The sequence below is a fragment of the Podarcis vaucheri genome (genome assembly GCF_965113315.1).
Source record: "Podarcis vaucheri genome assembly, chromosome: 1".
Lineage (NCBI taxonomy): Eukaryota > Metazoa > Chordata > Lepidosauria > Squamata > Lacertidae > Podarcis > Podarcis vaucheri.
The window spans coordinates 72,931,298-72,958,919 of NC_138759.1; the positions used below are offsets into that span (position 1 = coordinate 72,931,298).

A 27,622-nucleotide genomic window follows, 5' to 3' on the forward strand; every position below is an offset into this window, starting at 1 on the left:
CAGACAGAAGGGACAGGCAGGCACAGCGAATAGGATGCCAGCACAGGCAGTTTTTCCAGGCCTCCGATCGAGACATATTTTCCACAATGTGCAAGCAGCCCACCACCCCAAACTGCAGCAAGAAGGAGACAATTTTCAGTAAGATATACTGGAAAGACAAATGCAGCATGCAGGTGGGATGCACAGGCAGGCAGGCAGGATCAGTGCCAGATTTAGGGCAGTGCAGTCAAGGGCGCTGAGCTGAGGGGTGCTTTGATAAGTGGATCTTGGGGCAGCAGATGGCAAGTCACGACTTGGAAAGAAGTATTTAGTAATCAGTACCAAGTGTTCCAAAAGAAATTCCTGTGAAAATAAGAAATGGGGTGTTGTTGTTGTTGTTTAGTCGTTTAGTCGTGTCCGACTCTTCATGACCCCATAGACCAGAGCACGCCAGGCACGTCTTCCACTGCCTCCCGCAGTTTGGTCAAACTCATGCTGGTAGCGATCAGCCTTCTTTATGGTCCAACTCTCACTCCCATACATCACTACTGGGAAAACCATAGCTTTAACTATACGGACCTTTGTCGGCAAGGAAGAAATGGGGTATGTACTCCAAATACTGACCTCACTCAGGGTGCCATTTTTCCAAAGTCTAACCCTAGCAGGAAACATCCAATGTGCAGGCAGACAGAGTGAGTGAGTGGGCAGGCGAGGGTAGTGCATGTGGAAAGGGGTTGGACAGGGAGACAGAGAATAGGACAGATTCAAGAAGACAGATACCCACATGCAGGGCAAGGGGACACAGGGCAGTCAAAAGTAGATAGGCGACATAGACGCTGGACTGGAACACAGACAGAATGAGTAGACATACTAAGCAGAATAGACACAGTGGGCTGGCAGGCAGATGCAGTGGGAAAACAGACACAGGACTGTCAGGAAGAGAGATGCAGACCAGATGCGCAGAGCAGACTCGATACCCAAACAATTATGGAACACTTGGTATGATTTACTGTGTAGTACAACCTGTCCAAGTATGTACATAATTCCACATTTCTTTTGATCAAGTTCTTCAAAGACATATTCCCCTCACCCTGCAAATGCACATCTTGGTTCCTAAAACTCACTGAAGCCAAGTTGAGAACTTGAATTAACTTTTCCTTTTCATTGCATTGCATTTCATCTGCCCAGGGAATTTTTATGAAGAGCTTGGGGGATAAATCTCTCAAATAATTAATAGTTATACCTTTTTCAATGGAACTGGCTCCTTAAATGGACACAAATTGAAGTAAGGGTCAGCAGTCATCGGGGAGTCCCAAAAAGGGAACAGCAAAGGGGGCTAAATCATTTGTAAGCTTCTTTACACCATACTTTTAACTAGTTTTATTTACATCATATTATTTAGCTAGTGTTATTTAAACTCCAATTAATATTGAACTATTTGTGTTTTAACTGGATTGATCTTCCGTACAAAAACAACCAAAAAGTATTGCCACAGGTAGTTTAAACACTTCTTTTGTTCCAGTTACAGATAGGTAGCCGTGTTGGTCTGCCATAGTCAAAATAAAAAAATTCCTTCCAGTAGCACCTTAAAGACCAACTAAGTTAGTTCTTGGTATGAGCTTTCGTGTGCATGCACATGAAAGCTCATACCAAGAACTAACTTAGTTGGTCTTTAAGGTGCTACTGGAAGGAATTTTTTTATTTTGACTTCTTTTGTTGTGTTTTATGAGATGTGACTAATGCAACAGTTTCTCAGCTTCACTAATTTATCTGTAATTTAGACAACTGTATTCTCTAAAAATATGAATAAGTAGATATATAGGTACTGCTGCGATGGGAAGGTAAATGGCGTTTCCGTGCGCTCTGGCACTCATCACGGTCCTCCATGCACCTGAAGAGGTTTAGTCATGCTGGCCACATGACCCGTAAAGCTGTCTGTGGACAAATGCTGGCTCCCTTGGCCTGAATGCAGAGATGAGTGCCACACCCAATAATGGAATTCGACTGGACTTTACCATCCAGGAGTCCTTTACCTTTTACCTGCCTGTAAGTTTTTGCACAACATCATTAGCATCAAAATGCCAACTTGTTTCCCCCCTCTTCAAATTTAATTTGGATTTCCTTTTTTGGGGTGTGTGTGTGTGTGTGTGTGTTGAATCCAGCAGTATACAAAGACAACTGAACCCAACACCGTTGTCAACAACTCACTTGCAATATCTCAATGACCCACTGACAAATTAAGCCCTTGTCTGGAAGCACCCCATCAGTTTCAAACTGACCCTGGTAACTATTTTTATGTTGCGTATAATTTCTCCTTGCTTCAAATTTCTTTCAGGTCTGCTTCAGGTTGTTGACATCTTTCCGGAAGTCTCCGGAAGTTGAACAGGTGTTTAAATGTGAACACCCTTATTTGTTTTCTTCCTCTGAGTGCTATTTTAAGAGCAGTGTTTTGCCACTGAGTTATTATCCCATTTGCATGGGGTTGTGCTTTGCGTGGGATTTTTCATTATTGGTTTGTGTTGAATATTGATGGTGACGCACTTACCTGACACAGATGCTTCTGGCTTTGTTGTCTATTAAATGCTTTGTTTGGGACTGTTTGGTCATGAATACAAATTCTAGCAAAGACTTCTGTTGTGCTTCATCTTCTTATTTGCTATTAAAACCCTGAAGCATTTTTATATGCCTATGTACCTTATTGACTTATTGAAGAGATCTGTATCTGGTTTTCAGTACAGATTCTTGAAGAGCTTTATGATGGAAGCTTAAAATGATACACATTAAAACCACCACCCTCATTAAAACAGCGGTACAAATTGAAGTCCTTAAGTGTCCTGGTAGCCAGAAATGTTTTAAGCTGATATCTAAATGTCATGAGATGAGAATTTTTCCATTTGTGGATGGGAAGCTTACCTCTGAAGAGCAACTCCTTGGCTACATATTCCTGGTAGCCTCGTGGGTTGATGAAATTGTTTTTTAATGGGACTCTAATTGTACATTTGCTTATGTCACTGGATGGTTTTAGATGAGCTACTGTGCCTCCCTTCAGCATTGACCATTTGTCACATTGAAGAAGTTCCCAGATGTGGAATATTGTTATTTGTGTGCAATAATATACAATTTTGTTTAGACATGCACACCCAGATACTTAGAACGCCGAGGCAAGTTTTAATCTGTTTTTAGTTTATTGTTGATTTTAATTTTTGGAAAGTTTTGAGTTATTGTTTTTAATTATTATTATTTATAATTTTATTTTTTCATTTTGTGTAAACCACTTTGAAGTAGTAGTAGTTGTTTTTACAATCAAGCGGTGTATAGATTTTATGAAATAAATAAATGATATATTGAAATGTTTGTAATATTCTTGATATATTTTTTTTACAAAGTTAGTTAGAGAGGGTGAATCTGACCAGAATCTGAGCTGTGTGTGAAAAATATAATGTGTGGACCTTTTTAATCCATGATCCATGCCTTATTATTGACTACATCCTTCTCCCCATCGACTAGCTAGCTCACAGAGCTTCTTTTCACCAGTTAATCTGTCAAATCAGTGGACAATTGTTCATATTATATATATTTTCAATGTGTGCACTCTCTCTTTGCAAATAACTTCTTCCTAGAAAATTACTTATTCTGAAGCTGCTTGTCACCACAGACTCAGATTTCTGTCTTATTTGTTGTCCTTCATTCCAATTTACCTCCTCATTTCATTGCCTTAATTTGCTTCTCTGCTGTCTAGAGATGGAGGAGCAGGTCTTAAAAACCAATTGTTCAGTCACATCTAACAAGCAAGATAAAAAGAGAACTGGCAGAACGACTTCACAGCTCTCTCAGTGAATTTGCTCTTAGCTTCTGACAAACAGGCTAGTGGCCTAGTATGTTACTGACCCAATTTTTTTTTTGCCTCAGCAAATTATTTGGTATCTGTTAGGTCTGTGAAGTATTTGGTGTCTGTTAGGTCTTTCAGACTGCGATCCTCTGCATGTTTTCTCCTATTAACTTAATGAGGCACAAGATTACATTGTCGTTTCTGTTGTGTATATTAGCCTATATGAAGAGGAGTGGTGTAGCAAGAAATGCATAGGATTTTGTAATGACAAAGAAATGCTTCTTGTCTTCTGTTTTTGCATAGATGTAGATCTTTAAGCTGAGAAACCTGTACTGATATGCTTATACTTACAAATATAACCACTGAATATCCTGTTCTCTTGAGATGGAACAGGATGTCTCAAATCACTCTGCTGCAAGGCCATATTCATTTCTGTTCTAGGAACGGGTGGTACCATGGTCTAAACCACTGAGCCTCTTGGGCTTGCCGATCAGAAGGTCAGCTATGGACAAATGTTTGCTGCCATATTGTTGGGGCCAGGTAGGATTTTTTTTCCACTTGGCAAACTGGTACCAGCCATTTGGTTTTTGCCTACCTTGTAGCAATCGGCACAACTTTGTGAGGTTAGGCATTGGGTAAGCCTTTGTTTGGATGGAGGGGAGGCTGTAACTTCCGCCTGCCCTTCCTCATTAAGGATATTCTGTTAAAGGGATCCATGGGTGTGGATCCTGTCCTATGCCTGGATGTGGGCTAGGGCCATGCCACGATCCCAACGGGGTCCTCTTGGGTTGCCCCTATTTGATGTAAATCATAGGGCTCCCCCTATTGGTGGTTTACCCTTAGGTAGACTCCCTGCAGATGTGCGGGAGTCGAAATATAGCTTGGCTTCACCCAACGCCTAAGCCAAACTGCTCACACGTGTAACCAATAAAGTTGTGGCCTATTTGAACCCATAAACCTAAATGCTCGTGTCTGTGTGTTGGTTAGCCACTAGGGAACTGCGGGTCGCGGGCTCTTGGCATGCAAATCAGCAAATTTCCTTCAACAATGTAAAAACTTATACTCATTTGTGGATTTACCCGTTATGATCAAGGTTGAAATGTCAGAAGCTCAACCTTTCCATTTCTGATCACGAAGACATAATGGAGTCTAGCCTAACCACCCCACCTTGCTGCCCTGCCCCTGCTATAACCACACAGAATCTGAATTTGTGTGGCACTCTGATGCTGTTTTTCTCAATGTCAGGGTAGGGGCTTGCGTTACATCAGGGAACTGACATGAGAGGACAGGTATCCCAAACCAACACCTCCATCATCTTTAGAGCAGTTCACTGGAGCTTATTATTAGCAAAACAAAACTCATGGAAGACCCTAAACTACAGATCTCCTCTCCTGCCCTTTTTCTGCTGCTGAAGAGAATCCCTGTTATAATAGTCAAGCCCCAAAGTTTTTCTACATACCAGCCTTCTCCCTGCTTCCACAGACTTTAAGTAAAACTGCTTGTAAACTGAGGGTGCCAAAAATTGGCAGGTGTCTGGAGTCCTGGGTTCTTTTGGATTCTTGTTATTGCTTTTCTCCAGAAGGTGCTCACCTTTCAAAAGTAGCTTCCTACTCTCATTAAAAATACATCCTCGCAAGACAAAAGTCTGTCAGGAAACACTGAAGTCCAAGCAAAACAATCAGTTCTGCGTATCCTGACAGCCTATGTATTATATTCTGATAGCAGGATGTTGTGACTGAATGAGAATATGTACTTCTGTGGTTTTGAGTCTAAACATTTGGACCCACCATCATTTTAAGCTAAGGTGTTAAGACAAATTGGAAGCAAATATTGTACAATGTGTCACTTGGTCAGGGGAAGCTGGTTCATTTAAGGGGCTAGAGAGCAGAAAGGACAACAGTACAGACATTTTCTTTTCTGGAAGCTAGCTGGGCTAGTTCACTTTTCAGATTGTTAGATGTGAAAACCAGCTCTTCCAAGCTCTTTAAATGGTTAGATCTTTTTACTCATTAATACAGCTGTGTGTGTGCATTCTACCCGCAGGGTTCAGGACAGGAAGCAATATTAGAAAACATTAGCCAACTATAATATCTCACAGGAAGAAACAGAGCATGAAGAGATGATTGTTGGTTTTGCTGCTCTTTTTAGTTTGATAATTTGAGTTTTAAGGGCTGGATTTTTGCTGCTATTATGTTCACATCTGAGGTATAAAGCTCCTGAGTTTCACACATTAATTGTAACCCCAGCCAGTTTATTTGCTTATTTATTTGTCTGCAGGCCTATAAACTTCTAATTTACAATTTAATGGGCCTGGAGGTCTCTCTCTTTGTTTCTACAAAAAGGGCAAGATAATGCAGAAATTTTTATACTCTAGGGAAAAAAATCTAGATATATTTTAAATGTGCATATTTACTTAAGAGTAAAACAGGGAGACATATATATTTGGAACAATATTTTTATTCTAATATTTATTTTCTATTGCAAATGGGCTCCTGAAGAAAAACTTGTTAATGTTTAGTGTCAGCAGTTACATCCTCAAGCCTGAGAAGATGATATTCCTATTGTGGCAAAGACAATAGCATCCACTGCTGCTTCAGTTTTCTAATTCCAAAGGTTGTTTTCATGTATAATAATATGGAATTTTATTTGAGCCCAAAGCAACAATCATCACAGGACAAATGGCTTATTTTTGTTCTGTGTGTTCTCTTTCTGGAAAACATTGTTCTTTTTTTAAAAAAAATGCCTTGGAATACTGAGTGCCTAATTTTTATTTAGAAGTTCACTGGGAAGTGAATGAGCTCCATTCTCATTCAGTGTCAAGAAATGAGTAGGGTGATTTCATATTCTTGAATCAGTTAATTATCTGTCTGGTGCTACCTGTTTAGACACCTCCTCTCATTCTCTGAGTTTCCATAATTTCGATTCCTTTTGAGATTTAGGCTTTCAAAACATGATGTCACCACAGACTGGATAAAATTGCAAGTGTTGGTAAGATCAGGGTTAACAAAGTATTGGTGTTTTGGGTGTTGTTGTTTTTTTGGCTGATTCATGCATTTCAAAACTTATGTGATTAGCTTATTCATACCGCTATGGAGCCAGGTGACTTGCAAAATGAAGCCTGCTAGCAGAAGTTAAGCTGCAGGATTTCGTGAGACTAGTTCTCTGGTATTATATGGCTTACATTGCATAAGTAGTTAGGTGGATATATCAGTCAGTGAAGGCACCTGGTTAGTGAATGTTGGAGAGGAATAATTGGTCTTGTAGGTAGAATATAGTAGTCTTCGTTCCACTGACAAAAAGGCATCCATTAGCAAAAAGAGCAGGACCAGCCCACCTATGAGGCTAGATGAGGTGACCACCTTAGGTGGCAGGATCCACAGAGGCAGCAAATCCCAATGTAGATCTTTATTCCTCTCTTGTTTCTGAGGTAGATATTCACTTATCCCTTCTTCCCCGGCAGAGTGACATTGGGGTGAGCACCAATTGGTGGCTTGTCTCAGGTGCCAAAATGTCTTAGGCTTCTCATGATTCGTCATTCCCATAGTCCCCTGTTCCCCCCAATTCTGGTCTTCTGTTGGATTCTACCTTGTATTTCTGGGAATGATGACATCAAGAAACAAAGGAAGGACATCGTAAAGGGAAAATATACCTTCGCAAAGGAAGAAGAAGAAGAGGAGGAGGAGGAGGAGGAGGAGGAGGAGGAGTTTGGATTTGATATCCCGCCTTTTACTCCCTTTAAGGAGTCTCCAAGCAGCTAATATTCTCCTTTCCTTTTCTTCCCCATAACAAACACTCTGTGAGGTGAGTGGGGCTGAGAGACTTCAGAGAAGTGTGACTGGCCCAAGGTCACCCAGCAGCTGCATGTGGAGGAGCGGAGACGCAAACCCGGTTCCCCAGATTACATGACTACAGCTCTTAACCACTACACCACACTGGCTCTCCATCACACTGGAGGGGTCCAGAGCTTTGTTTGCAGAACCGTTTAGACAGGTTGTGCTACTACAAGATCAGTATTTCCGGTATAAGAACAGTGTAGCTTCTCAGGTATTTTGAAGGATAACTGGGCCACTATAAGTGGCAAGCTCTTGGATCATGAAAACTGCTGTGTAAAAGGTTAATTAATTTTCCACATCTGTCTATCCTCCTTGGACAGAGGATACTGGAGAAATACCCACCCCTGGATTATTTATTGTTTTGTGATAGCATATCCGAAAAGCTGTCACACATTAACATTTCGGTGGAAGAAATGTTTCAGTGTAGCTAATAGATTAAACAGCAATAAGTCACCAGGACTGCTTGGCGTTCACCCAAGAGTGCTGAAAGAATTCAAAGATGAACCTGCTGAACTGCTGACTCTGACTTGTAGCTTCTCTCTGACGTAAGCTTCTCCACGGCAGATTTGGAAAATCACAATTTTAAAAATAAATAAATAAAAGACTTCCGGAACTATTCCTGTAAACTATGCTCCGGGGTTAGAAAAACTGGTTTGCAACAAGCGTATCACGGCAAGACTATTTGTATTCTTTTCCTTTGAAAAGAAATCCCAATAAAACAGCTGTACCAACATTTACACAAGTATTCATGATGGAAGTATGTGAAAGTATTGCTCCTATAAATGAAATGGTTCTGTATGATTGCAGAGGTATTGGAAGCAGGTAGAAGATACTCAACAGGATCAAACTATTGGGTGAAAACATTGCTTTAATCACAATGCAGTCTAAACCTTATTCTCTTTTGGATGCATCCAGATGGGTTTCATTGTGGAACTGGTGCCCCTCATGCATGCCTTTTAATTGCTGCTTTTTTTTTTTTGACCATGTTTTTAGATGATATAGACCAATCAACTGAATAAATATTCTGTCAACAAGAATATTAGACATCTCAATCATCAGATACTCCGAAGTGTTGGTGCGACACTTCATTAACCCTATAGATATCCAGGCTTTGTAATAATAAGTGCATATTCATAACTCATAAATTTGTCACCACTGGTGACAATGAAGATGATTTATTCAAGAAAAATTAACTCTGTACTGCTGCATCTAACCTACATCTGTACAATTGTAATGATCAATACAATCGATGCCGGTGGAGTGAAATCAACAATAATTTCCTGAAAAACTTAATTTTTATAGCCACCTATGTCAGTTATAAGGAATTACATGGAGAGACAGTCTCTCTTCTAACATCTGCAGGTTTAACAATGATGTGCTTCAGACACCAATAAAACTCTGAAATTTTTGATATAGTTCTCCAAAAAGTGTGGATAAAAATGGATGTAAATGTGAAATATATATGTGCACTACATTTGGTATATTTGCTTAAATATTTATATCAGGTGAAATATTAGGAAAATTTGCACTAAAATTCTGATGAATTTTAATTTTCAGTTTTTTTAATTGATACAATTGAACTGGAGACTGGAAAAACGAGACACTGAGAGAAATGACCCACTGCCATCAGTTAACCTTTTGCATAAATTTACAGACATAGTAGTAACATTTTTGGAAATATAGGTGAGTTTCTGGAGTCAAATGCCATTTTTACCACCACAGAGCCATTGGGCACCTCACACCCCAGAAAGAAGAAAAGAGTTAATTAGGCCATCAGGGCCAAAGAGGAGATCCCTAGTCCACCAACCCGAGTAGGTTGGCTTGAGTAACAATCCCCTCACAACTGCAATCCCTCAAAATGTTCACCACTGTCCTCCATGTCTTTCCTTTCTGGCACCGCCACACCCCAACCTGCACCACACCTGTAGTGTGTGTGGCAGGTGGGTGAGGCTTGGTCAGAAAAGATGGTTAAGTCCAGTCAAAGGGGACTATGGGCTTGCAGCTCTCATCTCACTTTCAGGCTGAGGGAGCTAGCGTTTGTTCACAGACAGCTTTCCAGGTCATGTGGCTAGAATGACTAAATCCCTTCTGGCACAATGGGACACCGGGATGAGTGCCAGAGTGCACAGAAATGCTGTTTACCTTCCCGCTGCAGCGGTACCTATTACTCTACTTGCACTCACGTGCTTTTGAACTGCTAGGTTGGCAGGAACTGGGACAGAGCAATGGGAGCTCACTCTGTCACGTGTATTAAAACTGCTGGCCTTCCGATCGGCAAGCCCAAGAGGCTCAGTGGTTTAGACCGCAGTGCCATCCATGTCCCATTATGTGTGGCAGGTGGGTGACACTTGGTCAGAACAGCCTCACAGGCCAGATGGGTAGGTCTGGCAAAGCCTAATTAGGCCTACAGGTCAGAGGCTCCCTACCACTGCTTTTTCATAACTTACACAGAATCTGTCTCTTGTGACCTAACTCATACAGAGTGAAAAAAAGTCAAGCTATATGAAGCCCGCCTTGAAGCCAGTTAATGTAATCATGTAGAAGAGGTGTGTTCCTCTCTGTGTGTGGAACCTTTCATCCTTTGACCAATTTAGGAATGGGAACCAACATTTGCTCCACAGGCAACTACGTAATCCTGCGCTGCTCCAGTCCGGCTAGGTGGGTAGGATGCTGCTGTGACTGCAAACTGTGGGTTGTAGTAGGCTTCCACAGGAATCATCGTTGTGTCCAAATGGCTGAGCACAAAGTGGTTTAGTGAAAAACACTCTTTTGATGCAACTTAGCACAACCAATTTAGCATTTGTTGCTGCTGGTGACATTAATTCATGGGCACTATTCCATCCATGCACTTAATATTTAGTTGATTTTTAAAATCAGGATTGCAGAAAACACACAACGCAAAGCTGGCTTGGCAAAGGGTGCAGCCACAAGCTACTGTGTGGCCAGTCACAGTTATTCATAGGTAGGGCAGATATATATTTTTTCAATTACCTAAGCTAGAATACCTTTGGCCGGCAGAAGGATATGTGCTTTTCTCCTGAATTATTTTAACTGCTGCTTTTATATGTAGCTATTTCCCCCCATTGTTACGTCGGGATAAATGGCCTTTTTGTCAATATGCCATACCGTTGTATATATTCTGAGATTCTAACAGTGGTAACTTTAATGTGTTATGCTTTTAATAGAATTAGCACAAACTGACAAAGCTCCAAGGTTAATGCCTTACCATTCTCATCACGCAGACGACGGCACCCTTCCTGAAATCCCCACATTAGTTTTCTGTCTGATCCTGAATGGAGCACAGACTCCTTGTATTTACCTTCAAAGCCTTCCATGGCTTTGCCCTCCCTTCCCTGCTCTTTGTCCCCATATCTCCAGAAGTGGAGTGGAGCCCCAACACTGGCTTTGTGGCAGGTGTGTTGTTGCTGCTGCTTATGGGACAAGAGGGGCAATTGATGTGGAAAATGACATGGTGCGGATGCACTGACTGGACTGCTGGATTGGTTTTGCCAGTGCATCTCCACCAGTGCTATTTTTCTAGAAAAAGAGGTGCTGGAGTTCACAATGAACGTCTCCCATATTCTTTTGTAATGGCAATCGCGCCTACCTGAGAGGTGCTGGAGTTGAGCTCCGGTGAGTATCAGCTGGAAAAAAAAGCTCTGATCTACACTGCACCAGTCTGTACTGAAAAGTGTGGGATGAAGAAATTATTTTGGCAGGAAAATGTATAAACATTGCAGATTGGGATGAATGCTGTTTGTCACATGACCTCCCGAAACACCAATCGGGATGAATGCTCATGGAAAACTAAGCACATTTATCAGAACAACTACATGTTCTCTGGCGAGTGCTTACTCCTTCATATTCCTTCTAAAAATATTGCTTTTCTGTGTCATGCTAGCAACAATCCATTAGCCCTCATTTTCATTTATTTGTTATGCATTCTTTTATATGGCTTTTTGAGGGTAAAAAATGACCCCAGCTGAAATGACATATAGCATGTCACTGAAATGAATTCATATTCTCTTCTAGTTTGTAATGATGAGCTGAAATGTCTCAGAATACATGTTTCAGATATAACTTCTACCCATCTTGCACCTAATTCTTTCAAAGCTAGCACACACTTTTTCTAACAGCATTAAATATCACCTGTGGCTCACCGATCTACCTTATCTACCATTGTTGATAGGCGTTGTGGACTATGGCATTTATACTGCTCTTAACTGCAGTAGGAAAGTGGATCCAGTGCTTTATGATGGAAATTTGATTCCCCCACAAGTAATTGCTGTGTGCCCCATCTCCATGGACCTCCACCCTTTTCTAGGGTGGGAAATGGCTGCTTTCTCCCTTTTATCTGAATCCTATGCTGGATCGTAGGATACCGCACCAAGGAGACAGCACAACTATGCTCTTATACAAACATTTTCGTAGCACAGTTCGGATGCAGGTGGTGAGCACCTGCTAAATTCTGATCACTAGCATAAATTCTACTCACAAAATACTCTAGTATAGGATGCTTGTGGGATTTGTTTTGTTTTGTTTAAATGACCTGTCTCAAGGCAATTCATTTGCTATAATTTCTGCTGGACAGGATGACTACAATTTCTTTAATTAGTTGCCTGCTATGCAAATAATTATTGATGTGTGTGTATAGTTAAAATGGAAAGGTAAATGTGAAGACACATTTAAGAGGGCCCATACTGTGAATTAATGTAGGTTTGGGCTGTCTATTACTCACCCCAGATTTGGAAGACTTTCCCACTGGCTCCTGTAGTGCTCTGTAAGCATTATTTTAGACTGTTGGGAAAGCATGTAATTTTGGTTAGGGCATATGGTCAAATGCGATTAAACCATGTTTGTCACAGATATTTGTGGCTTTTTAAAAAAAGTCAAGAATATAAAGGCCCAAATGAAGGAAGTAGAGAGAGTGTTTTTCAATTTGAACCATGTGTGTTTCTCAGGTTCTCCATAGTTAATTTAGGTCAGAGAGAGAGAGAGAGTATGCAGAGCTATCTTTACATAAGTTTTCATACTTTTTTCTATGCGCTGGATACGAACCCTGTGATTCCCCAACATTATGGTTTGAAAAGAATGAACACACCTGAGAAAGGACCCTAGATTCACCTTTAGCTGTACAGAATGGCTGTGTTCGGATATCATGATAAATTATGGTTTATTGTGATGGGAATTAGTTTAGCCTCTCCCCCACTCCCAGGCTACTATGCTCCCCAGCCTCCTCTAGTAAAGTTGTGAGGAGATCAGAAACGTTCACTTCTCACATGTCAGTCAAACCTTAAACTTTGGTTAATCTTAACTCTGGTTCACTGAAACAAGCCATTGTTTGAAGTTGGCTTCTTTCAAACACATTAAGAATAAACATAGTTTGTTTCACTGGAAAGAGATGACAAGCTCTTGCTAATGAAAAATGGAACCCCAAACTTCCAAATTCCTTGTAGACAAGCCAGAAGAGGAGAAATAAGTGCACACCTGGGGGAGGCAATGCTTGCAAACTTCGTTATAACCATGGTTTATTGTGACATCTAAATACATCTAAATACAATGTGTGACTAGCGCTGGCATAAAGGTAAAGGTAAAGGTACCCCTGCCCGAACGGGCCAGTCTTGACAGACTCTGGGGTTTGTGCGCCCATCTCACATCTATTGGCCGGGGGCCAGCGCTGTCCGGAGACACTTCCAGGTCACGTGGCCAGCGTGACAAAGCTGCATCTGGCGAGCCGGCGCAGCACACGGAACGCCGTTTACCTTCCCGCTGGTAAGCGGTACCTATTTATCTACTTGCACCCGGGGGTGCTTTCGAACTGCTAGGTTGGCAGGCGCTGGGACCGAACGACGGGAGCGCACCCCGCCGCGGGGATTCGAACTGCCGACCTTTCGATCGGCAAGCCCTAGGCGCTGAGGCTTTAACCCACAGCACCACCCGCGTCCCTGCGCTGGCATAGATCCATTCAAAATAATGTAGAATCTTTGATTTTCAGAACAGTGATTTTCATAACTGTAGGGTTGTAACCAAGGACAGAAGAGAAGTCAGTTTTGCCTTATGCATCACATACATATTCTAAGTAATTTATGGCACAAGATTCATACCAATTAAACCTGAGCTATTACCCACAAGCCAACTAAGCCTTGCTGTCTTTAATGGAAGAGATCAGGCTTAATTGCAAGCATTATGGTTTATGAATCAGGTCTTCATGAGTCCAAGATGGATGTTGTGTACCTAATTACATTTGCTCAAGTCACCTTCAGTGTGACTGTGTACACAACTGGATTAATGATTGAAATCTAATCCTGAGTTGTAAGACCTAGCTGTTCTGTTTGGCTTTTGATAAAGTAGCTGGTTTTCTGTGGGTGCCTTAAATCCGTAGTGACTCTGTTTATGTTTTTCATGTATTTTTCTGAATTGCTGTAAAAGTGATATAGAAGAAAAATGCAAGTCCTCGAGCCATTCACGTGGATTAGTCTCCGTTATTTCATTTGTACTCTACTGTATATATTTTAAGAGTATGTGAGTTCAGAGTTTTAGCCTAAATCATTCTAAGAAATGACAATACTTAGGAACTCATCACATTGAAAATCAATAGTACTTTACTTCACCTGAAATGTGACTGTTTAGCCATGTATTTTACTTTATTATCTAAAGTGTTTTGGACCGGACTGCTTGGCATAAACGGGAAACTCTCAAATTTTGAAGGCTTTACAATACAATGCATCTATCTCTAGAAAGGATGGTGTGTGCCTGGCTGGACCAGTAACTGCACACGTTGAAGATGTCTCTCTGCATTTGCCACTGGGGGATGAGCAGAATTGTTTCTGACACTGCCAGCAACGAAATGTCAGCTATAATAGCACCAGCCATCTGCTCTTCTGAAAGTTTTTCTTCCCACTAAAGAGATGATCAGTTTTGTCAGAGATTGACATGTTCAACCTGCTGTTAGGTCTGTGCAGGGTTTGATACACATGAACAGCTCATCTCTAGACAGTTACACAAATGTCTATCTATCTATCTATCTATCTATCATCTATCTATCTATCTATCTATCATCTATCATCTATCTATCTATCTATCTATCTATCTATCTATCTATCTATCTATCTCTATCATCTATCTATCTATCTATCTATCATCTATCTATCTATCATCTATCTATCTATCATCTATCTATCTATCTATCTATCTATCTATCATCTATCATCTATCTATAGGTCTAAAATACTTAAAATGCTAAGATATTTATAATTCTCATAGCTTTTTAATAATGCTGTTCTTCATGTATTTTAGAGATGTATTTTGACACAAACCCCACAGCATTATAGAATATTGGAAAACATAATATTGAAGACATGTGAATTCATATCAGCTTATGAAGCTGAATCCGATCAATGGTCCATGTCGCTTGGTACTGTATATAGTTGCTCTTCAGGCAGGAGTCTTTCTCACCCGTATCTGAAAAAGCTGAGCATTAAATCCAGAAGCTTCTACTTTCAAAGCTTGTGCTCTAATTTTTGCATAAAGGTGCATTTGTATTTCAAACCCAGGATTCTACTCATGAACTGCCTTGGACGATTGGATAGTGGAGATACACTGAAAGGCAGGATAAAATCTATTAGATGAATTAAACCTTGTAAGTGAAAGGTGAAAGCTCACAATCTAATTCTCTTGTCCCCTGCCCTACAAGGCAGTTCTTATTTCCAACACACACACTCTTACTATAGTACCCTGAGACTCCTTTAGATGTTTGGATCACAATAATTACATTTGCTGAAAGATGCATGCCCAGCAACAATTCAAGCTTAAGACAAATGGCTTGTAACTATAGTTTTCATTCAAGTTCTAGCACTACCGAACATATACCCAAAACATTCAGCATGAATCCAGTTACAGATAGGTAGCCGTGTTGGTCTGCCATAGTCAAAATAAAAAATTCCTTCCAGTAGCACCTTAAAGACCAACTAAGTTAGTTCTTGGTATGAGCTTTCGTGTGCATGCACACTTCTTCAGATACACTGAAACAGAAGTTGCCAGATCCTTCTATATAGTGTGAAGGTGGGGAGGGGTATTACTCAGAAGGGTGGTGGGAATGGGAGATTGGCAGTTGCAATTGGAAAGAGAAGCTGCTGAATTGCAACTCATTACCAAACTTAAAACCATGGAGAGACCTGGTTTGAACAAAGACATTGGATTATTATCTCATTATACATGACTAAGCCATTTTTCACCTTCTCACCCCTTGCCTTTTCCTGTAAGACCTATTGCAGTCGTTAAGAGTCGTCAACAGGCTCATCTCAGCTATCTGCCAATCTCCCATTCCCACCACCCTTCTGAGTAATACCCCTCCCCACCTTCACACTATATAGAAGGATCTGGCAACTTCTGTTTCAGTGTATCTGAAGAAGTGTGCATGCACACGAAAGCTCATACCAAGAACTAACTTAGTTGGTCTTTAAGGTGCTACTGGAAGGAATTTTTTATTCAGCATGAATGTTCATGTACAGGTCAGAAAATATCCCCCCCCCCATTTTTTGCAACACTCCCAGCATCGATTCCTGAAATCTAATTAGGGTCTGAACCAAGAGCATCTCTAAGAGGAACGGTAAAGGCAGTGCCATTTCTATAGCTGTTAGTGTGGGCTCAGAATGATTGCCATTCTAATACTTCTATTAATCTCAGGAAAATCAGTTAAGCTGTTTTCCTGCCTGTAAAGGTTTCTCTCTGCTGGTTCAGTTATTGATTTTAATTTTAACTGAAACCAGGGAATAAATGTAGAATAATAAAGAAGTAATATAGTGGTGCTTAGAGCTATATATTTGCAGCTTGTTTGGGGATGTTGTGCACCTTGAAAGGCAAAGTAGCCGCTGTTCTTAAGATTCCACTCTGGACTATAAAAGACATCTAGTATGGTTGTTTTATATGTAGCCAGGCTAATACAGTGGTATCCTGGATTAAAAACACCTCGGGTTAGAAACACTTTGGGTTACAGACTCAGCTAACCTGGAAGTAGTACCTCGGGTTAAGAACTTTACCTCAGGATGGGGACAGAAATTGCGTGCCAGTGGGAGGCCCCATTAGCTAAAGTGGTACGGTTTGAGGTTAAGAACAGACCTCCGGAAGGAATTAAGTTAGTAACCCGACGTACCACTGTACTGAATACAAAATGCATTTATTAATTCTATTATGAGGGCTGGATTTTATGTTCCATGAATATATATATATATATATATATATATATGCAGGTTTTGGTGTCTTCGGGTGTCTTCCCGTGTAAGAGTCGGGGTGTCTGTGCGACGTTTCGACGAGGTCTCACTCGTCATCTTCAGGCTGGTGCTTTCGGCTTCTTGTTACTGGAACAGAGCAGAATCTGGTGTTTGAGTTCCTATAAATACTGTTGAGGGGTGTGGTGTATAGCCTCCAACGTTCTGGGCAGAGAGGAAGTTCCTAGATTAGTGTGCCTTTTCTTCTTTTGTTCCTTAATTACTTGAGGGATATCTTGAGTGATTTCATGAGTGATATTCTGAATACCACTGGGTGGGTCATTAAGTGTAGATTAGTTGCTAAAGCTTTTGTGTCTTGACCTCTTGAGCTTGTGAAGAGTTTTTCTGAGAAGATGGCTGTGCTGCATTTAGTTGTGCTCTGGCTTGGCTTCGTGTATAGGGGCGAGCTGTGGTTTTGTGCCTAGTGCCAGCCAGATCTGTGTAGGGATTGCAGGGGGGTGCAGCATCCGGAGGTGCCACTATAGTTTGGCTACTGGATGGAGTCTGTAATATGTCTGTGGAGAGGGTCTGGGTTTGGGTCTGGTGTGGTTGATTGGTGACGGCGTTCTGTGTGCCTCTGGTTCTGGTGTCGGTTTTTGTGGGGAGGGCTAATTTCCAGATGTCTGGCAGGCGGGACGTGTCGTCACGCTTGTTCATGTTGTGAGGGTGTTTCTCTATCTCGATGGCTTCCATGATTATTCTCTTGTGGTGATGTTCCATGTTAAAGAGCAATTTGGAATCTGCAAAATTAATTTCGTGTCCTGTTTCTTTCATGTGTTGGAAAAGAGAGGAAGTTTTTTCTTCTTTTTTGACGGCATTCTTGTGTTCTGCGATACGTGCATTTATTCGTCTGTTTGTTTGTCCAATGTACGTGGCTGGGCAGACTTTGCAGGGTATTTCATAGACCCCTTGGTTTTCCAGCTGGATTTTGTCTTTTGGGTTTCTGAGGATATTGGCTATTTTTTGGTTGGTGCAGAAGGCTGTTTTGATATTGTGTTTATGGAGGATTTTGCTGATTTTGTCTGTAGTGCCCTTGATATAAGGAAGGAGGGCCATGCCATTGTTTTCTTCTGTGTCTTGGTTTTTGGGGGGTGTTTCTTTTTGGATTAGCTTCGTAACCCTGTTTTTCTGGTATCCATTGGCGATTAACACATTTGAGAGATTCTGTAACTCAGTTGTCAAGTGGTCTTTGTCAGCCAGGCGTTTGGTTCTGGAGATGAGAGTCTTGGCTACGGAGTTTATTTGTGCAGGGTGGTGGTGTGATTGTGCATGTAAGTAGCGGTTGGTGTGTGTTTTTTTCCGGTAGATAGTGTGTCCTAGGGAGCCATCAGGTTTTTTGTAGATTAGGACGTCAAGAAAGGGGAGTTGGTTGTTGTCTTCTATTTCCATAGTGAATTGTATTTTGGGGTGTAGGCTGTTGAGATGTGTGAGGAAGCTATCTAGTTTTTCTTTCCCGTGTGGCCAAATTACAAAGGTGTCGTCAACATATCTGAGCCAAAGTTTGGGTTTGTGTTCTGACTTGTCTAAAGCATTGGTTTCAAAGTGTTCCATGTACAAATTTGCGATGACCGGTGAGAGGGGTGATCCCATAGGTGCTCCTTCTATCTGTTTGTATCTTTGTCCATTGTGGATGAAGTACGTGTTGGTTAGGCAGTGGTTGGTCAGGTCCAGGATGTATTTGGGGGGGTTGTATTTGTTTTGAATGGCTGTCAAGGCTTCATTAATGGGCACTTGAGTGAAGAGAGATACAACATCGAAGCTCACAAGTAGGTCATCGGGATGTAGGTATTGCTTCTTTATTGTTTCAATGAACTGGAAGGAGTTAGTAACGTGTGAAGCGATGGATTCTGCATAGGGCTGAAGTTGCTTAGCGAGAAATTTAGCGAGATTTTGTAGAGGTGAGCCTATGGAGCTGACTATTGGTCTGAGTGGTGTTCCTTCTTTGTGTATCTTGGGGAGACCGTAGAGTTTGGGGCATCTGGAAGATTTTTCTCTGGGGATGATTCTTAGCTGGATTTCTTCACTGATAGGAGAGGCTTTTATTTTGGATTTGGTGGTTTTTTCCAGATAGGTGGTGGGATCTGTTTTTATAGGTTGGTAGGTAGGGTCTTGGAGTAGATTTGATAGTTTTGCTTGGTAGTCCGATGTGTTCATCACAACAGTGGCGTTGCCTTTGTCTGCTGGGAGAATGATTATGTTGTTGTCTTTCCTCAGGTTGGTGAGTGCTTTCTGTTCTTCTTTGTGTAAATTGCTTCTGGGTGGTTTGCTGGAGCAGAGGATGTTGGTGACTTCAAGTCTGATTTTATTGGCTTCATCTGGGTCGATTTTGGTCAGGCTAGCTTCGACTCCGCATATGATGTTTTCCGTGGGGATGCGTCTCGGGGCGACTGCAAAGTTGAAACCTTTGGAGAGTACTTTGGTTTCAGTTGGGGTGAGGATCCTGTCTGATATGTTATGTACTGTTTGTTTCATGGGTTGTTGTGGAGGGTGGCTGGGTTTCTGGCGTTTCTCTAGTTTGTAGAGTTTGTTGGTGTGTCTGTCTGTCTTATGTGAGGTCTCAGTTTCAGCTCTCCAGACGGCTAGTTGTTTGCATTTGTCCCAGAGTGCAGGGTGGATTTTGTTACATAGTTTGAGGTGAAGAGTGAGCAGATCTTTGTTGGTTTGGTTTAGTAGGTATCTTTTCTTATGTATTTCGTTTCTGATTAGGGATAGTTCAGTTCGTTTCAGGATCCTTTCGGTAGCTGGGGTTTTAGAGTGGAATTTAAGTTGGAAGCATGTGGGAGTTAAGTTGTTGTCTCGGCAGTTGCGTAGGAACAGGAGATCACATAAGATGGTGGCTCTTCGGATTTCTAGTTTCTCGTAGGTTCTTGTCAGCTGGAAGGTTTCCTCCCCGTAGAGGTGAGATATTTGCTTTCGTAGATTTTCACGGGTACAGGAATGCAGGTTTTGGTGTCTTCGGGTGTCTTCCCGTGTAAGAGTCGGGGTGTCTGTGCGACGTTTCGACGAGGTCTCACTCGTCATCTTCAGGCTGGTGCTTTCGGCTTCTTGTTACTGGAACAGAGCAGAATCTGGTGTTTGAGTTCCTATAAATACTGTTGAGGGGTGTGGTGTATAGCCTCCAACCCAGCCACCCTCCACAACAACCCATGAAACAAACAGTACATAACATATCAGACAGGATCCTCACCCCAACTGAAACCAAAGTACTCTCCAAAGGTTTCAACTTTGCAGTCGCCCCGAGACGCATCCCCACGGAAAACATCATATGCGGAGTCGAAGCTAGCCTGACCAAAATCGACCCAGATGAAGCCAATAAAATCAGACTTGAAGTCACCAACATCCTCTGCTCCAGCAAACCACCCAGAAGCAATTTACACAAAGAAGAACAGAAAGCACTCACCAACCTGAGGAAAGACAACAACATAATCATTCTCCCAGCAGACAAAGGCAACGCCACTGTTGTGATGAACACATCGGACTACCAAGCAAAACTATCAAATCTACTCCAAGACCCTACCTACCAACCTATAAAAACAGATCCCACCACCTATCTGGAAAAAACCACCAAATCCAAAATAAAAGCCTCTCCTATCAGTGAAGAAATCCAGCTAAGAATCATCCCCAGAGAAAAATCTTCCAGATGCCCCAAACTCTACGGTCTCCCCAAGATACACAAAGAAGGAACACCACTCAGACCAATAGTCAGCTCCATAGGCTCACCTCTACAAAATCTCGCTAAATTTCTCGCTAAGCAACTTCAGCCCTATGCAGAATCCATCGCTTCACACGTTACTAACTCCTTCCAGTTCATTGAAACAATAAAGAAGCAATACCTACATCCCGATGACCTACTTGTGAGCTTCGATGTTGTATCTCTCTTCACTCAAGTGCCCATTAATGAAGCCTTGACAGCCATTCAAAACAAATACAACCCCCCCAAATACATCCTGGACCTGACCAACCACTGCCTAACCAACACGTACTTCATCCACAATGGACAAAGATACAAACAGATAGAAGGAGCACCTATGGGATCACCCCTCTCACCGGTCATCGCAAATTTGTACATGGAACACTTTGAAACCAATGCTTTAGACAAGTCAGAACACAAACCCAAACTTTGGCTCAGATATGTTGACGACACCTTTGTAATTTGGCCACACGGGAAAGAAAAACTAGATAGCTTCCTCACACATCTCAACAGCCTACACCCCAAAATACAATTCACTATGGAAATAGAAGACAACAACCAACTCCCCTTTCTTGACGTCCTAATCTACAAAAAACCTGATGGCTCCCTAGGACACACTATCTACCGGAAAAAAACACACACCAACCGCTACTTACATGCACAATCACACCACCACCCTGCACAAATAAACTCCGTAGCCAAGACTCTCATCTCCAGAACCAAACGCCTGGCTGACAAAGACCACTTGACAACTGAGTTACAGAATCTCTCAAATGTGTTAATCGCCAATGGATACCAGAAAAACAGGGTTACGAAGCTAATCCAAAAAGAAACACCCCCCAAAAACCAAGACACAGAAGAAAACAATGGCATGGCCCTCCTTCCTTATATCAAGGGCACTACAGACAAAATCAGCAAAATCCTCCATAAACACAATATCAAAACAGCCTTCTGCACCAACCAAAAAATAGCCAATATCCTCAGAAACCCAAAAGACAAAATCCAGCTGGAAAACCAAGGGGTCTATGAAATACCCTGCAAAGTCTGCCCAGCCACGTACATTGGACAAACAAACAGACGAATAAATGCACGTATCGCAGAACACAAGAATGCCGTCAAAAAAGAAGAAAAAACTTCCTCTCTTTTCCAACACATGAAAGAAACAGGACACGAAATTAATTTTGCAGATTCCAAATTGCTCTTTAACATGGAACATCACCACAAGAGAATAATCATGGAAGCCATCGAGATAGAGAAACACCCTCACAACATGAACAAGCGTGACGACACGTCCCGCCTGCCAGACATCTGGAAATTAGCCCTCCCCACAAAAACCGACACCAGAACCAGAGGCACACAGAACGCCGTCACCAATCAACCACACCAGACCCAAACCCAGACCCTCTCCACAGACATATTACAGACTCCATCCAGTAGCCAAACTATAGTGGCACCTCCGGATGCTGCACCCCCCTGCAATCCCTACACAGATCTGGCTGGCACTAGGCACAAAACCACAGCTCGCCCCTATACACGAAGCCAAGCCAGAGCACAACTAAATGCAGCACAGCCATCTTCTCAGAAAAACTCTTCACAAGCTCAAGAGGTCAAGACACAAAAGCTTTAGCAACTAATCTACACTTAATGACCCACCCAGTGGTATTCAGAATATCACTCATGAAATCACTCAAGATATCCCTCAAGTAATTAAGGAACAAAAGAAGAAAAGGCACACTAATCTAGGAACTTCCTCTCTGCCCAGAACGTTGGAGGCTATACACCACACCCCTCAACAGTATTTATAGGAACTCAAACACCAGATTCTGCTCTGTTCCAGTAACAAGAAGCCGAAAGCACCAGCCTGAAGATGACGAGTGAGACCTCGTCGAAACGTCGCACAGACACCCCGACTCTTACACGGGAAGACACCCGAAGACACCAAAACCTGCATTCCTGTACCCGTGAAAATCTACGAAAGCATATATATATATATATATATATATATGCTTTCGTAGATTTTCACGGGTACAGGAATGCAGGTTTTGGTGTCTTCGGGTGTCTTCCCGACTCTTACACGGGAAGACACCCGAAGACACCAAAACCTGCATATATATATATATATATATATATATATGCTTTCGTAGATTTTCACGGGTACAGGAATGTAGGTTTTGGTGTCTTCGGGTGTCTTCCCGTGTAAGAGTTGGGGTGTCTGTGCGACGTTTCGACGAGGTCTCACTCGTCATCTTCAGGCTGGTGCTTTCGGCTTCTTGTTACTGGAACAGAGCAGAATCTGGTGTTTGAGTTCCTATAAATACTGTTGAGGGGTGTGGTGTATAGCCTCCAACGTTCTGGGCAGAGAGGAAGTTCCTAGATTAGTGTGCCTCTTCTTCTTTTGTTCCTTAATTACTTGAGGGATATCTTGAGTGATTTCATGAGTGATATTCTGAATACCACTGGGTGGGTCATTAAGTGTAGATTAGTTGCTAAAGCTTTTGTGTCTTGACCTTTTGAGCTTGTGAAGAGTTTTTCTGAGAAGATGGCTGTGCTGCATTTAGTTGTGCTCTGGCTTGGCTTCGTGTATAGGGGCGAGCTGTGGTTTTGTGCCTTGTGCCAGCCAGATCTGTGTAGGGATTGCAGGGGGGTGCAGCATCCGGAGGTGCCACTATAGTTTGGCTACTGGATGGAGTCTGTAATATGTCTGTGGAGAGGGTCTGGGTTTGGGTCTGGTGTGGTTGATTGGTGACGGCGTTCTGTGTGCCTCTGGTTCTGGTGTCGGTTTTTTGTGGGGAGGGCTAATTTCCAGATGTCTGGCAGGCGGGACGTGTCATCACGCTTGTTCATGTTGTGAGGGTGTTTCTCTATCTCGATGGCTTCCATGATTATTCTCTTGTGGTGATGTTCCATGTTAAAGAGCAATTTGGAATCTGCAAAATTAATTTCGTGTCCTGTTTCTTTCATGTGTTGGAAAAGAGAGGAAGTTTTTTCTTCTTTTTTGACGGCATTCTTGTGTTCTGCGATACGTGCATTTATTCGTCTGTTTGTTTGTCCAATGTACGTGGCTGGGCAGACTTTGCAGGGTATTTCATAGACCCCTTGGTTTTCCAGCTGGATTTTTTCTTTTGGGTTTCTGAGGATATTGGCTATTTTTTGGTTGGTGCAGAAGGCTGTTTTGATATTGTGTTTATGGAGGATTTTGCTGATTTTGTCTGTAGTGCCCTTGATATAAGGAAGGAGGGCCATGCCATTGTTTTCTTCTGTGTCTTGGTTTTTGGGGGGTGTTTCTTTTTGGATTAGCTTCGTAACCCTGTTTTTCTGGTATCCATTGGCGATTAACACATTTGAGAGATTCTGTAACTCAGTTGTCAAGTGGTCTTTGTCAGCCAGGCGTTTGGTTCTGGAGATGAGAGTCTTGGCTACGGAGTTTATTTGTGCAGGGTGGTGGTGTGATTGTGCATGTAAGTAGCGGTTGGTGTGTGTTTTTTTCTGGTAGATAGTGTGTCCTAGGGAGCCATCAGGTTTTTTTGTAGATTAGGACGTCAAGAAAGGGGAGTTGGTTGTTGTCTTCTATTTCCATAGTGAATTGTATTTTGGGGTGTAGGCTGTTGAGATGTGTGAGGAAGCTATCTAGTTTTTCTTTCCCGTGTGGCCAAATTACAAAGGTGTCGTCAACATATCTGAGCCAAAGTTTGGGTTTGTGTTCTGACTTGTCTAAAGCATTGGTTTCAAAGTGTTCCATGTACAAATTTGGCTCCCTAGGACACACTATCTACCAGAAAAAAACACACACCAACCGCTACTTACATGCACAATCACACCACCACCCTGCACAAATAAACTCCGTAGCCAAGACTCTCATCTCCAGAACCAAACGCCTGGCTGACAAAGACCACTTGACAACTGAGTTACAGAATCTCTCAAATGTGTTAATCGCCAATGGATACCAGAAAAACAGGGTTACGAAGCTAATCCAAAAAGAAACACCCCCCAAAAACCAAGACACAGAAGAAAACAATGGCATGGCCCTCCTTCCTTATATCAAGGGCACTACAGACAAAATCAGCAAAATCCTCCATAAACACAATATCAAAACAGCCTTCTGCACCAACCAAAAAATAGCCAATATCCTCAGAAACCCAAAAGAAAAAATCCAGCTGGAAAACCAAGGGGTCTATGAAATACCCTGCAAAGTCTGCCCAGCCACGTACATTGGACAAACAAACAGACGAATAAATGCACGTATCGCAGAACACAAGAATGCCGTCAAAAAAGAAGAAAAAACTTCCTCTCTTTTCCAACACATGAAAGAAACAGGACACGAAATTAATTTTGCAGATTCCAAATTGCTCTTTAACATGGAACATCACCACAAGAGAATAATCATGGAAGCCATCGAGATAGAGAAACACCCTCACAACATGAACAAGCGTGACGACACGTCCCGCCTGCCAGACATCTGGAAATTAGCCCTCCCCACAAAAACCGACACCAGAACCAGAGGCACACAGAACGCCGTCACCAATCAACCACACCAGACCCAAACCCAGACCCTCTCCACAGACATATTACAGACTCCATCCAGTAGCCAAACTATAGTGGCACCTCCGGATGCTGCACCCCCCTGCAATCCCTACACAGATCTGGCTGGCACAAGGCACAAAACCACAGCTCGCCCCTATACACGAAGCCAAGCCAGAGCACAACTAAATGCAGCACAGCCATCTTCTCAGAAAAACTCTTCACAAGCTCAAAAGGTCAAGACACAAAAGCTTTAGCAACTAATCTACACTTAATGACCCACCCAGTGGTATTCAGAATATCACTCATGAAATCACTCAAGATATCCCTCAAGTAATTAAGGAACAAAAGAAGAAGAGGCACACTAATCTAGGAACTTCCTCTCTGCCCAGAACGTTGGAGGCTATACACCACACCCCTCAACAGTATTTATAGGAACTCAAACACCAGATTCTGCTCTGTTCCAGTAACAAGAAGCCGAAAGCACCAGCCTGAAGATGACGAGTGAGACCTCGTCGAAACGTCACACAGACACCCCAACTCTTACACGGGAAGACACCCGAAGACACCAAAACCTACATATATATATATATATATATATATATATGCAGGTTTTGGTGTCTTCGGGTGTCTTCCCGTGTAAGAGTCGGGGTGTCTGTGCGACGTTTCGACGAGGTCTCACTCGTCATCTTCAGGCTGGTGCTTTCGGCTTCTTGATGACGAGTGAGACCTCGTCGAAACGTCGCACAGACACCCCGACTCTTACACGGGAAGACACCCGAAGACACCAAAACCTGCATTCCTATACCCGTGAAAATCTACGAAAGCATATATATATATATATATATATATATATATATATATTCAAATAAGGGGTTGCATCAAATAATGGCTTTGCTTTAGGGGGAAATGTTTTTACTTGTACACCCCAGGGCACCCAAATGCTGCCAACCTCACCAAACTACTGCAGCCCTCTTGGCCATACCCTGTTCTATTCTAGAAGGCTCAGTAATCCTCAGGAGCAACTCAGGGTCAAACTGGTTAGAGAGGGAATGGCAAAATGACTTGTGCAAGTTGAAATTTTTCCTGCCAAGGTAAAGCCACCATTGGATGCAACCCAGGAAAAATAAGTGAATCCACTAAAACAAATCAGAATCTTGAGAACAAGAGTATGAATGAAATAAGCTATTACAGTATGAAAATACAACAGGCACAAAACATAACTAATCAAATTACACCTTTGAAGACTACAGCACATGAAAACGACAACCCATAATAAGGAAGAATATTGGTCATAGATTGAGTTTAAGGTAACTCTTGTGACTTTTGGAGCTAGCTCAGGAAAGTTGCTGGATATCTCAAGGAATCCTCCTAGAGTCATAATTTTGGCTTGCAGATCAAAGGTACCTTCAGATTAAATTTGTGAATAATTCCCTCACAGCAAGGTCAGTACACTTCTCTGTATGGTTCTTCTGTAGTGACAGACGATGCAGCACCTCTCTGTTGAGCATAACTGGCAGTGTGCTTATTCTTGTGTCATCTGTAAACAATAAGGTCTGGACATGTGTCCAATGTTCACAAGATTAGTTCAACACGCCCAGATAACTGAACAAGTCAATTTGAGTTGCTGCATAGGAAATTGTGATATGAAATAGCTCTGGGGTTCTAATGCTGGTTATACATACTTAGACTTCCAATCAACTTAAATCATTGTGACTGACATCCGAAGAAATGTTTAGAATCTGACACCAGTCTTATATAAAAGTGTGACTGGCATGTTAAATAATCACAGTGAAAACAAGCTACTAACTTGCTGGGGAGTGGAATAGGGAGCAGGTACTCAAGGCCAAACTTTTAAGCAGAGTTGCATATGCCACTATGAATGGGAAATCTATGGCTAATGTGCATATTTTATGTGCATATAATATGTAACATAATCTCAGGAATTTTGTGGGTATTTTGTGTTAAACAGGCACATATGATTCAGCCAAATGTCAGCTATTGCAGGAATGGACATTACTGTGCAGTTTATGCATGCAGACAAATTATAAACCATGTGTAGCTGTAGTTCATAAAGTGGATTAGCTGGACAAAGTAGATTCTGTTGCCTTTTTCTCAAACTGAGATAAATGGTCTATTTATCCATAATCATGGCTATTAGCCATGATTATGGATAAAATATAATCTCTAAATGGAGGCAGTATATAGTATCTTGGGGACAAAAAACAGGAAATGGCTGTCTCTATCAGACCCTAAATTTTGACTCGCCAATACATCTGCCCATCCACTGTTAGAAACGTGGATATTTGATAGAATCTGGAAAATTAATGCTTATGGAATCAACCTTAGAATGTCTAGCATTCAGCTGGTATTCATTTTCATATGCCCAATGGAACTTCAATACACTTTTTGTGCCTGAATCTTGTGCCTGAAATGTAGAAGCTCTGTGCCAGATTTACTAGATAGGAGCTAGTATACTAATATGTAGTATTTTCATCTCCCCCGC

The 27,622-nt window shown here is 41.9% G+C and overlaps 1 protein-coding gene across 2 annotated transcripts in view; it reads left to right on the top strand.

Annotated features, from left to right (window-relative positions):
- The window catches only part of INSC (INSC spindle orientation adaptor protein), a 145,940-nt gene that overhangs the window by 60,464 nt on the left and 57,854 nt on the right, over positions 1-27,622 (top strand). The gene's annotated exons all lie outside the window — the stretch shown is intronic.